General features: G+C 35.4%; 1 non-coding gene across 1 annotated transcript; it reads left to right on the forward strand.

Annotated features, from left to right (window-relative positions):
• Positions 1-305: 305 nt before the first annotated feature.
• Positions 306-413, forward strand: LOC130942921 (small nucleolar RNA R71). The gene has a single exon (XR_009071466.1). It is a non-coding gene; the product is annotated as a small nucleolar RNA R71 (small nucleolar RNA).
• The last annotated feature ends 13,910 nt before the right edge of the window (positions 414-14,323 follow it).

Below are 14,323 nucleotides of genomic sequence, written 5' to 3' on the forward strand. Positions count from 1 at the left end.
GCATTTTGCAATCCATTCAGACTCTGAGATATCATATTGACTTGTTGGATCAATATTTTGTTCTGGGCCAGTATGGCATTCAGAGCATCAATTTCAAGAGCTCCTTTCTTCTGAGGCATCCCATTACTCACAGGATTCCTCTCAGAGGTGTACATGAATTGGTTATTTGCAACCATGTCAATGAATTCTTGAGCTTCTGTAGGCGTTTTCTTTAGGTGAATGGATCCACCTGCAGAATGGTCCAGTGACATCTTAGAGAACTCAGATAGACCATCATAGAATATATCCAAAATGGTCCACTCTGAAAGCATGTCAGAAGGACACTTTTTGGTCAACTGCTTGTATCTTTTCCAAGCTTCATAGAAGAATTCACCATCTTTTTGCCTGAAGGTCTAAACATCCACTCTAAGCTTGCTCAGCTTTTGAGGAGGAAAGAACTTGGCCAAGAAGGCCGTGACCAGCTTATCCCAAGAGTCCAGGCTATCTTTAGGTTGTGAGTCCAACCATGTTCTAGCTCTGTCTCTTACAGCAAAAGGAAAAAGCATAAGCATGTAGACCTCGGGATCAACCCCATTAGTCTTAACAGTATCACATATCTGCAAGAATTCAGTTAAGAATTGAAAAGGATCTTCTGACGAAAGTCCATGAAACTTGCAATTCTATTGCATCAGAGAAACTAATTGAGGCTTTAACTCAAAATTATTTGCTCTAATGGCAGGGATTGAGATGCTTCTTCCATGGAAGTTATAATTTGGTGCAGTAAAGTCACCAAGCATCTTCCTTGCATTATTATTGGGTTCGGCCATGTCTCCTTCGTTTTCGAGATTCTCTGTAAGGTTTTTTCTGAATTGTTGTGCTTTAGCTTTTCTTAGCTTCTTCTTCAGAGTCCTTTAAGGTTCAGGATCTGTTTCAACAAGAATGTCTTTGTCCTTGCTCCTGCTCATATGAAAAAGAAGATAACAGAAAAGAAGAGGAATCCTCTATGTCATAGTATAGAGATTCCTTTATGTGAGTAGAAGAAGAAAAGAATAGAAGAAGGAGAAGAGAAAAATTCGAACACAGAGGAGAAGAGACGGTTCGAATTTTAAGATGAAGAGAAGTGTTAGTAATTAAATAAATAAATAGAAGAAGATGAGAGGGAGAGAATTTCAAAAATTATTTTTGAAAAATGGTTAGTGATTTTCGAAAATTAAGAGAAGAAATAAAATTAAAATTAAAATTTGAAACAATTAGTTAATTAAAAAGAATTTTGAAAAAGAGGAAGGTGATTTTCGAAAATTAGATAGAGAAAAGTAGTTAGGTGGTTTTGAAAAAGATAAGAAATAGTAAAACAAACAAATCAATTAGTTAGTTGAAAAAGATTTGAAAATCTATTTTGAAAAGATAAGAAGTTAGAAAAGATTTTGAAATTGGTTTTGAAAAAGATATGATTTAAAAAAGATATGTTTGAAAAGATATGATTGAAATTTATTTTGAAAAAGAAATTTAGAAAGATTTGATTTTTAAAAGTAAAATTGATTACTTGACTAACAAGAAACTAAAAGATATGATTCTAGAATTTAAAGATTGAACCTTTCTTAACAAGAAAGTAACAAACTTCAAATTTTTGAATCAATCACATTAATTGCTAGTAAAGTTTTCGAAATTTTGAAATGAAATTAAGAAAAAGATTTTGAAAATTAATTTTTTAAAATTTTCCAAAAATAATAAGAAAAATGAACAAGATTTGATTTTTGAAAAAGATTTTGAAAAGATAGGATTTTTAAAATTGAAATCTTGACTTGACTAACAAGAAACAACTTATTTTAAAAAATTTTGACTAAGTCAACCCAAAGATTTCGAAATTTATGAGAAAAATAAGGGAAAGATATTTTTTGATTTTTTTTTGAATTTTTAATGATGAGAGAGAAAAACACAAAAATGACTCACAACATGAAAATTATGAATCAAAACACATGATGCATGCAAGAACACTATGAATGTCAAGATGAACACCAAGAACACTTTGAAGATCAAGATGAACATCAAGACTTATTTTTGAAAAATTTTCAAGACAAGAAAAATATGCAAGACACCAAACTTAGAAATTTTTCATGATTAGACACTATGAATGCAAAAATACATATGAAAAACAACAAAAGACACAAAACAAGAAAATATGAAGATCAAACAAGAAGACTTACCAAGAACAACTTGAAGATCATGAAGAATGCAATGTATGAATTTTTCGAAAAATGCATAAATTTTAAAAACATGCAATTGACACCAAACTTAAAAATTGACTCAAAACTCAAACAAGAAACACAAAATTTTTTTTATTTATGATTTTATAAAAAATTTTTTTTTTTTTGAAAACAATTTTTAGAAAAAAAATGAAAAAGGAAGAAAAAATTTTTTTTTTTGAAAACTTTTTGAAAATAAAATAAAAATTACCTAATCTGAGCAACAAGATGAACCGTCAGTTGTCCAAACTCAAACAATCCCCGACAACAGCGCCAAAAACTTGATGGGCAAAATTGTGATTCATACTTTTCACAACTCGAACAATTCCTAGCAATGGCTCCAAAAACTTGGTGCACAATACTATGGTTCACACACATTCTTCACAACTTCGCACAACTAACCAGCAAGTGCACTAGGTCGTCCAAGTAATAAACCTTACGTGAGTAAGGGTGATCTTACGGAGATTGTTGGTATGAAGCATGCTGTGGTTATCTTATAAATCTCAATCAGGCGGATTCTAATGATTATAATGGTTTTCGAATATAAAGATAAATAAAGCATAAAATAGAGATAGAGATACTTATGTAATTCATTGGTGGGAATTTCAGATAAGCGCATGAAGATACTGTGTTCCTTCTGAATCTCTGCTTTCCTACTGCTTTCATCCAATCATTCTTACTTCTTTCCATGGTAAGCTGTATGTTGGGGGATCACCGTTGTCAATGGCTACCGTTCGTCCTCTCAGTGAAAATGTTCCAGGTGCGCTGTCACCGCACGGCTAATCATCTGTCGGTTCTCGATCATGCAGGAATAGGATTTACTATCCTTTTGCGTCTGTCACCACGCCCTACAGTCACGAGTTTGAAGCTCGTTACAGTCATTCAATCCTTGAATCCTACTCGGAATACCACAGACAAGGTTTAGACTTTCTGGATTCTCAAGAATTCTGCCAATGGATTCTAGCTTATACCACGAAGATTCTGATTAAGGAATCCAAGAGATATTCATTCAAGCTTACTTGCATGTAGAACAAAAGTTGTTGTCAGGCACACGTTCATAAGGGAGAATGGTGATGAGCGTCACATAATCATCACATTCATCAGGTTCTTAAGTGCGAATGGATATCTTAGAATAAGAATAAGCATGTATTGAATAGAAAATAGTAGTAATTGCATTAACACTCCAGGAACAGCAGAGCTCCACACCCTTAATCTATGGTGTGTAGAAACTCCACCGTTGAAAATACATAAGAACAAGGTCTAGGCATGGCCGAGAGGCTAGCCTCCAAAATGTGATCAAAGGATCAAAAGATAATCCAAAGATGTCTAATACAATAGTAAAAAGTTCTATTTATACTAGACTAGTTACTAGGATTTACAGAAATAAGTCTAAGTGCAGAAATCCACTTCCAGGGCCCACTTTGGTATGTGCTTGGGCTGAGCTTGAGCTTTACACGTACAGAGGCTTCTCTTGAGGTTAAACGCCAAGTTGTATCATGTTTTTGGCGTTTAACTCTGGTTTGTGACGTGTTTCTGGCGTTTTACTCCAGAATGCAGCATGGAGCTGGCGTTGAATGCCAGTTTGCGTTGTCTAAACTCGAATAAAGTATAAACTATTATATATTGCTGGAAAGCCCTGGATGTATACTTTCCAACGCAATTGAGAGCGCACCATTTGAAGTTCTGTAGCCCCAGAAAATTCATTTCGAGTGCAGGGAGGTCAGAATCCAACAGCATCTGTAGTCCTTTTTCAGCCTCTTATCAGATTTTTGCTTAGGTCCCTTAATTTCAGCCAGAAAATGCCTGAAATCACAGAAAAATACCCAAACTCATAGTAAATTTCAGAAATGTGAATTTTACATAAAAACTAATAAAAACATCCCTAAAAGTAGCTAGATCCTACTGAAAACTACCTAAAAATATTACCAAAAAGCGTATAAATTATCCGCTAATCAAGGGGCATTACAGAATTGAAAGAGCTTCATGTGCATACCATACGTACGCACAAAAGCCAAGTCACGCATACGAATAACTTGCATTCCAGAATTGAATTGTTTTTGTGCGCATTGGGCTCGTGCGTACGCACGAGACATGTATACGCATGACTGTCCTGTTTTCAGGAAAATATTGATTTTGACTGTTTTAGCCTATCCAACCATCTCTTTTACTTTTGTAACCCCTATAATGAGTATAAAGACAGTGGATTAGAGGGTAGAAAGTGTTGGACAGAAAATTATTAAGTCGAAATAGGATTGGAAGAAATTAAAGGGATAAGTTGATATGATTGGGTGATGGAGATAAGTTTGATTGATATGATACCTCCCTGGGTAGATGCAGTGGTTCACCCCACTGGCTCCGGGATGAGATTGGAACTTTCTGGGTAGATGCAGTGGTTCACCCCACTTGCTACGGGTTGAGTTTTGAGACTTTGTTGACCTCTGTCGCAAGATGTGGCCGGACACTTGGACCTTCCCAAATAATTCTTCCAAGAGAAGTGAATACCTCTTTGGGATACGCGCATCGAGGAACTATCCAGGGTTCGCTATCAGACATGTCAGGTTTGACTGTATAACCGACAGATGAGTTCATTAGACATAGGGCATACATGCATCATTTGCATTTGTGTGTATTGATTGGGTGTGTATCTTGTATTTAGTTTGTCTTGTTGAATAATTGTTTCTATATGCTATTTGAGCTAATTGCTTTATCTATTCTCTCTATTTGTGTATTCTTTGTATTATTTTGTATGTGTTTGAACAACTAAGAGATCCCTTATATTGATGGTAATGACACTGAAAGTTGTTCCTGATGTGGTGATTGGAGGTTTGAGATAGTTTAGAATCCCTTAGGTAAGTTGTCATTTTCTGGTTTAGTGAGAACTCTAGCCTTAGATCAATGATACGTGTAAAGGAACTCTCTAAGCAATCTTAATCTTACACATCTCATTGATCCAAAACCCTAAGACCCTAGACCTTCATCCTCGGTTTCCTCCTTTGAGTTCCTGTTTCTCTGTCGGGGTACATTGTGCATCTTGATGGACGGATGGTGTAAAAGGTTGCAGTGACACCAACGACAAACATGGAAAAGAAGAAAGGATTTCTTTGGTTACTCAAAACGCCAGTGCATGTCGAGCAGAATCGAGAGCTGGTCCAGATGAAGCGCTGGGGCTGGCGACAGAATAAAATAGGTGAAGGTGTCCGACTTTCATTGACATTTTCTATTCCGAACAATCCATCAGAACCATATTGGTATCATCATCGTGTTTTCTATGATTTGTTTTTGTTTTAAATAAATGATAATTTACTCATTTTTATACCGTGATATATTAGTAGACGAAGATGTATAAGAAATCAATTGAGTATGTTAAATTGTGATCGATTTTTTAATTTTTTTCACCAACTGGGTGATTTTATTTCTTTGTGAGTATGTTCAGATAATAAAAGAGACATGGGATTCAAGTGGGAAGCATCCAAGAGATTATACCCTTTACACAGGGGCTCCCGAGACAGCATACTTGATGGTGCAAAAGTAGAAAAATGATGCATTTACTTTTAGCTTTGATTTTAATAAGTAAGAGAGAAGTCTTTTAGTCTCAATATCATTTTCTTGATTAGTCGCCATTATTGTACATGTATATACTTTTAAAAACCTTCTATTGTTCAATTCCTATCTCTATTTGTAGATGTTATATATTCTCATCACCCAATAACTAAATGATATAGATAGTTCTTAGCAAGAATTAGTATACCTCCTAATAAAAAATACATGTTATATATATATATATATATATATATATATATATATATATATATATATATATATATATATATATATATATATATATATATATATATATATATATATAAAAGTTCATGAGTAAGTTTGTACACAATACAATAGTCCTTTAATGCATAACAGCATTATCATTAGGTTCATGTACGGTAGTGTGAGTATTTATTATATTTACGTGTCTTTTATTGGTATAGATTGGATAACTTCAATCTAAATCCAAGCTTCACAAAAAGAGATGCTTCCAACAAAAATTTTGGAAAAAAAAGTAGTTGTATCAAAAGAAAGTGAATAAAAAATCATGTTGATGAAAGGCGAAGAATTCTAAAGTAAAGAGTCAAATATAATAAGCAAAGCCAGAGGATAATAGACAATGGTAATGTTGTTTTTTGTTTTAATTACTATTTAAAAAAATTAAATTAAATGTTGTGGTATTTTTTTTCTTTTTCTTTCATTGTTTTTAAGGTGTTCATTTTATTTGGCCTAACAAATATAGTTTCCATATTAACTAACTAATTCAAATTTCATGCTCAAAGTTCTTTTTATATAGATGTTGTGATTTACTACTTTTATTGTTTCCATTAGTTCCATTAATATCAATAATGAAATTTTGTTTTTTTTTTATGCTTTATTTATAGGGTTGTTTTGTGCAAGTGTTTGTTTTTTACTATCAACATGCCATTTTATTATTTGAAGGTGCTCTTCTAAATTGCATTTATTTTTTATTTGAAAATTTTTGCCCTTCTTCTTGAGATACTCTTTTATTTTACATTTTTTATTAGTTACTTTTTGTAAATTGTGTATTATTTTTTTTCTTATTATTTGTTTTAATAGAATTTGCAGCTTACGAGTCCTCTTTCAATGCTCTCATTATCCTTCAACACAAATCTCGTATAGTTAAGATATCACTTTATTAGCTCAAGACACTATTTGCTTTGTTTTTTTTTCTTTTATTTGACATTGCATATCTGAGTTTAATGTGCTGATCTTGAGTTGTTGTCAAGTTATGTTCTTTACTTTTCATGTGAGTTGTTGCTCTTTCAAAAGTTTTCTTTTTTTTTTTTTTTTTTGCAACCAATATGCGTATATAAAGTTTGATTAATAATTATGTGCACACTATTAAATTATTTCACTCTCTAAATGCCCATAACAAGATTCTACACCAATCCTAATTCATATAATTAATAATTAGCAATTAATACTTAATATTAGTTTATTTGGGCCAGCTTATAACTTTTATGCATGAACCTTGCAATTCTAATCCCTGCATTGAATAGGTCTGATGTTGATGAAGAGCTTTGAATGTGCTCGCTAAAGGTAATTTTAAAGCTACTTTATTGATAAGTTATTGTGTTTTAGTTCCAATTTGATGGTGTTAAATATTAGTTCTTTGTATATGCCTAATTTGATACTTGGATATTAAGAATACGGTGTTTCTAATCATAAGTTTTAATTTTAGGAAGAATTTCAACTTGCACTCTCCAGGAATAAAAAGCAAGCAAAATCTGTCTGCGGATGAGATTTGTAACGTTGATCTAATCATCTATCTATAGTTTGAAAGTGTTTAATGTTAGCATTGTTTCATGTTTAAATCTCCTGCTAATGCATGATCACTTTTGTTTCTCCTTTGAAAATTTTTTTATCTATTTGATCTTAAAAAAATGATATTATTGAGTTTGGAAATTTTTGACAGTTGGGTGTATTTCACTCAGATGCGTCCATTGAAAACAAGATAAAATATAAGATAGAACCCTTATGTAATAAGGATTCATATTCAAATCTCATATCTTCTTTTTTTTTCCCTTAAGAATCTTATGCATGATTTATTATATCGAACTAGATAAATGGGTTATATTCAATTATTTATCATTGTATTAAGTTACATATAGTAAGGGTAGTAGAATGGGCGTTAAACGCTCAGTCTAGCACCATTCTGGGCGTTTAACGCCAGAAAAGGGCACCAGACTGGCGTTTAACGTCAAAAAAGGGCAACAAGTGGCATTCAACGCCAGAAAGGGAAGAAAAGCTGGCGTTAAACGCCAGAAATGGGCAGTAATCTGACATTTAACGCCAGGATTAGCACTCAGGGGGCGTTTATTCACCAGAATGGTGCAGGGATGAGAAATTCTTGACACCTCAGGATCTGTGGACCCCACAGGAACCCCACCTACCTCACCATCTAAATTCAAATATTTTCCCTCCCAAACCCAACCCCTAATACACGAACCCTACCCTCTCTTTCCACTCCTATATAAACCCCTCATCCATCCTTCAAATTCACAAATCAAACACACCTCTTCTCCCCCTTGGCCGAACCTCTCACACCTCTCCATCTCCTCCACTTCTTCTTCTTCTCCGTCCTTCTTACTTCTCTTGCTCGAGGACGAGCAAACATTTTAAGTTTGGTGTTGGAAAAAGCGTTGCTTTTTCTTTTCAATAACCATTAATGGCACCTAAGGCCAGAAAAACCTCTAGAAAGAGGAAAGAGAAGGCAATTGCTTCCACTTTCGAGTCATGGGAGATGGAAAGATTCATCTCAAAATCCCATCACTAGAAAAAGGATAGAGCAAATAAGAGAGTCCATTCATGGACCTCAACAAGAGCATGAGGAAGTCCCTCATCAAGAAATTCCTGAGATGCCTCAAGGTTTCCTCCACAAAACTATTGGGAGCAACTCAACACCTCTTTGGGAGATTTGAGTTTCAATATGGAGCAACTAAGGATGGAGCACCAAGAGCACTCCGTTATTCTCCATGAAATTAGAGAGGATCAAATAGCCATGAGGGAAGAGCAACAAAGGTAAGGAAGAGATATAAAGGAGCTCAAGCACTCCATAGGATCTTCAAGAAGGAGAACTAGCCGCCATCACTAAGGTGGACCAGTTCTTTAATTTCCTTGTTATTATTCTTCTGTTTTTCAATTTTTATGCTTTATGTGTTATCTATGTTTGTGTCTTCATTACATGATCATTAGTGTCTAATATCTATGCCTTAAAGCTATGAACAATCCCATGAATCCTTCACCTTTCTTAAATGAAAAATGTTCCTAATTACAAAAGAACAAGAAGTACATGAATTTCAAATTTTATCTTGAAATTAGTTTAATTATTTTGATGTGGTGGCAATACTTTTTGTTTTCTGAATGAATACTTGAATAGTGCATATTTTTTATAGTGAAGTTTATTGAATGTTAAAATTGTTGACTCTTGAAAGAATGATGAACAAAGAGAAATGTTATTGATAATCTAAAAATTCATGAAATTGATTCTTGAAGCAAGAAAAAGCAGTGAAAAACACAAGCTTGCGAAAAAAATAGGCAAAAAAAATAAAGAAGAAGAAAAAGCAAGAAGAAAAAGCCAATAGCCCTTTAAACCAAAAGGCAAGGGTAAAGAGGATCCAAGGCTTTGAGCATTAATGGATAGGAGGGCCCAAAGGAATAAAATAATGGCCTAAGCGGCTAAATCAAGCTGTCCTTAACCATGTGCTTGTGTCATGAAGGTCCAAGTGAAAAGCTTGAGACTGAGTGGTTAAAGTCATGATCCAAAGCAAAAAGAGTGTACTTAAGAACTCTGGGCACCTCTAACTGGGAACTTTAGCAAAGCTGAGTCACAATTTGAAAAGGTTCACTCAGTTATGTGTCTGTGGCATTTATGTATCCGGTGGTAACACTGAAAAACAAAGAGCTTAGGGTCACGGCCAAGACTCAAAAAGTAGCTGTGTTCAAGAATTAACATACTGGACTAGGAGAATCAATAACACTATCTAAAATTCTGAGTTCCTATAGATGCCAATCATTCTGAATTTCAAAGGATAAAGTTAGATGCCAAAACTATTCAGAAGCAAAAAGCTACTAGCCCCGCTCATCTACTTGGGACTAAGTTTCATTGATATTGTGAGATTCAATGTATATTACCTTCTTTTTATTCTATTTTGTTTTCCGTTGCTTGGGGACAAGCAACAATTTAAGTTTGGTGTTGTGATGAGCGAATAATTTATACGCTTTTGGCATTGTTTTTAGGATGTTTTTAGTATGATTTAGTTAGTTTTTAGTATATAATTATTAGTTTTTATGCAAAAATCACATTTCTGGACTTTACTATGAGTTTGTGTGTTTTTCTGTGATTTCAGGTATTTTCTGGCTGAAATTGAGGGACCTAAGCGAAAATCTAATTCAGAGGCTGAAAAAGGACTGAAGATGCTGTTAGATTCTGACCTCCCTGCACTCGAAGTAGATTTTCTGGAGCTACAGAAGCCCAATTGACGCACTCTCAATTGCGTTGGAAAGTAGACATCTTGGGTTTTCCATCAATGTATAATAGTTCATATTTTGCCTGAGATTTGATGGCCTAAATTGGCGTCAAAACGCCGGTCAGAGACCCTTTTCTGGCGTTAAACGCCAGAACTGGCGTAAAAGCTAGAGTTAAACGCCCAAACTGGCACCAGAGCAGGCGTTTAACTCCAAGAGAAGCCTATGCACATGAAAGCTTCAATGCTCAGCCCAAGCACACACCAAGTGGGCCCCGGAAGTGGATTTCTGCATCATTTACTTATTTTTGTAAACCCTAGGTTACTAGTTCACTATAAATAGGACCTTTTACTATTGTATTTTCATCTTTTGATCATCTTTGATCTTGGGATCAGGTCTTTGAACCCTTTTTCGATTGTTTCATGTTATTTGGGAGGCATGGCCATTCGGACATGTCTAGACCTTGTTCTTATGTATTTTCAACGGTGGAGTTTCTACACATCATAGATTAAGATGTGGAGCTCTACTGTTCGCCATGAATTAATGTAAAGTACTATTGTTCTTCTATTCAATTCACGCTTATTCTTGTTCTGAGATATTCACTCGTACTTCAACCTGATGGATGTGATGATCCGTGACACTCATCATCATCATCCCTTATGAACGCGTGCCTGACAACCACTTCCGTTCTATCTACGAGAGCTTGGGTGTGTATCTCGTGGCCCCCTGGTTCACGACGCATGGTTGCCTCTCCTGACGATAGAATCTTCCATTTTGTGAGATCAGAGTCTTCGTGGTATAAGCTAGAATCAATTGGCAGCATTCTTGAGATCCGAAAAGTCTAAACCTTGTCTATGGTATTCCGAGTAGGATTTGGGATGGGATGACTGTGACGAACTTCAAACTCGCGAGTGTTGGGCGCAGTAACAGTGTGCAAAAGGATCAACGTATCTTATTCCGACATGATCGAGAACCGACAGATGATTAGCCATGCGGGAAATCGTAGAGGACCATTTTCACTGAGAGGATGGATGGTAGCCATTGACAACGGTGATCCACCTACATATAGCTTGCCATGGAAAGGAGTATGAATGATTGGATGAAGCCAGTAGAAAAGCAGAGATTCAGGAGGAACAAAGCATCTCCATACGCTTATCTGAAATTCCCACCAATGAATTACATAAGTATCTCTATCTTATTTTACGTCTTATTCATCTTTTAATTATTAAAACCCCATAACCATTTGAATCTGCCTAACTGAGATTTACAAGGTGACCATAGCTTGCTTCAAGCCGATAATCTCCGTGGGATCGACCCTTACTCATGTAAGGTATTACTTGGACGACCCAATGCACTTGCTGGTCAGCTGCGCAGAGTTGTGAGAAAAGTGTGAGCTCACGATTTCCTGTACCAGAATCCATGAGACACTTCTCATTCACATAATTTTAGGTTTTAGATGTAGTTTTCTAGAGAGAGAGGCTCCTCTCTCTAGGTTTTAGGATTCCTAGTTTTATGCTTTTGAATTAGATATTGACAGAGTTACTACCTCCATTAAAGTCTTTATCATTCTAGTTTGTTTCCTATTCCTTTACTCTTCTTATTTTCCTGTTTACTTTATTTAGAGTTATATGGATACCTTCGATTTTGGAATTAATTAATGCAAAGATACTTTTCTATTTAATTTCATTATTTCTTGATTATTTTCAATTGAGTCCAATTATCATGTCTTCTTTCTACTCCCTTTACATGTATGCAAAATTGGCATCCATGTCAATGGAGTAGGCCTCCAACTTGACTTTGGAGTTAGATTAATATTTGGAGACCCTTGAGTTGGAAGACTCAAGAGTTAAATTGTAATTGGGAATTGTTGGCTGGCTCTCTAGTCATTAACGCTAATCCTTCCTAAGGGAGAGGATTAGGACTTGTGAATTGGAGTTAGCTCAACTACTTGACTTTCCTTCATTCGTTGAGGGTTAACTAAGTAGAAACAACAACCTATTATTATTAATCTTGGAAAATCCAACAAGGATAGAACTTTTGATTAATCTTCTCCTAGCCAAGGCCTTTTATTTCAATTGCATAAAACCTCTTGTTAATTTTCCTTACTTTAAATTATAATTAATTATTTTATCATTCCTCACTCTAAAAATTCTCAGAAAAACCCATAACCAATAGTAACACACTTTCCTGTGATTCCTTGAGAGACGAGCCGAGGTTTGAATACTTCAGTTATTATTTTTATTGGGTTTGTTACTTGTGACAACCAAATTTTTGTATGAAAGGATTTTAGTTGGTTTAGAAGCTATACTTGCATAATTTCATAATTCCTCTCATCCTCCCAACTCAAACACAACCTATGGTGTCTATTGAAGGCTTCGGCATATTCGTTACCAATAACAGAGACAAGAATAAGAACGGATAAATCTACCCAAGTCAAATCGGATGGGACCTTAGAAGACAAGCTATGAACTACGGAAAGAGACATAAAAAAGCTATACCTACAATACAACAAAACAAAAATTCATCACCACAAGTCAAGACAAATGATCAGGAGGTTGGGCCATCTCTTCCCGACGCAACAAATAAGCAATACAAATATTTATAAATTCACAAGAGGTCAGATCAGTTCCAACCAAGAACGTCATAAAATCTTCCAACACAAAACAGCTATACTATTTCTCTAATATATTGAAATGATGCCATCTTCCATAAAGAAATGGCACCGTTTGGGGGCTAACACGGGATAGAGCCCCAGAATTCCAGCAACAAACAGAGGCGAACAAAAATTCAAAAGAAAAGAAGCGAATTTCATAATGCAAATCAAAAATCAAAGTGGCAAAACAAAAACAAAAGTAGCAGCACATCACCCAGGATATATAGAAGGGTTCAAAGGATTAAAAGAACCAACCTTGAAGGAGCGTAAAGTTAAAAGGGTGCACAACAGCAAGACATGTACAATCCAAAGTCCCCAATACACGAACGAAAATTCAAGATAAAGAAACCTTGAATAAAGAACAATGGTCACAAAGAAAGCTTGAAAGAAAGAGCAACTACTGAAGATGGAAAGAGAGATAGTAAATGAAGCGGTTTAGAGAAACAAAAAAATAATAAAAAGGAAGAAAAAAAAAGAATATTTATAAGAAAACATGGGAAAAAAAGTAAAACTATGCCCCTTGTTAATGACGTGCACGGATCCCTAGGAAATGGCAATGTAACTGGTAGGCAAAATTGTGATCTCTTATAATGGCATTCAACTTGGTGTGCACATTTACTAACTCAGCACTTTCTTCACAACCTCGCACAACTAACCAGCAAGTGCACTGGGTCGTCCAAGTAATAAACCTTACGTCAGTAAGGGTCGATCCCACGGAGATTGTTGGTATGAAGCAAGCTATGGTCATCTTTATAAATCTCAGTCAGGCGGATAATAATTGGTTATGGAGTTTTCGAATAATAATAATAAATAAATAGAAAATAAAGATAGAAATACTTATGTAGATCATCGATGGGAATTTCAGATAGGCGTATGAAGATGCTGTGCTCCTTCTGAATCTCTACTTTCCTACTGCCTTCATCCAATCCTTCTTACTCCTTTCCATGGCAAGCTGTATGTAGGGCATCACCGTTGTCAATGGCTACATCACATCCTCTCAGTGAAAAAGGTCCAAATGCTCTGTCACGGCACGGCTAATCATCTGTCGGTTCTCGATCATGTTGGAATAGAATCCCTTGATTCTTTTGCGTTTGTCATCACGCCCAACAATCGCGAGTTTAAAGCTCGTCACAGTTATTCAATATCGGAATCCTACTCGGAATACCACAGACAAGGTTTAGACTTTCCGGATTCTCATGAATGCCGCCATCAATTCTAGCTTATACCACGAAGACTATGATCTCACGGAATGGAAGGCTCGGTTGTCAGGCGAGGGCAACCATGCGTCGTGCATCAGGAATCCAAGAGATACACGCTCTAGCTTTCGCTTGTAGAACGAAAGTGGTTGTCAGGCACGCGTTCATAGGGACGGATGATGATGAGTGTCACGGATCATCACATCCATCAGATTGAA

The sequence above is a fragment of the Arachis stenosperma genome, chromosome 7 (assembly GCF_014773155.1).
Source record: "Arachis stenosperma cultivar V10309 chromosome 7, arast.V10309.gnm1.PFL2, whole genome shotgun sequence".
Lineage (NCBI taxonomy): Eukaryota > Viridiplantae > Streptophyta > Magnoliopsida > Fabales > Fabaceae > Arachis > Arachis stenosperma.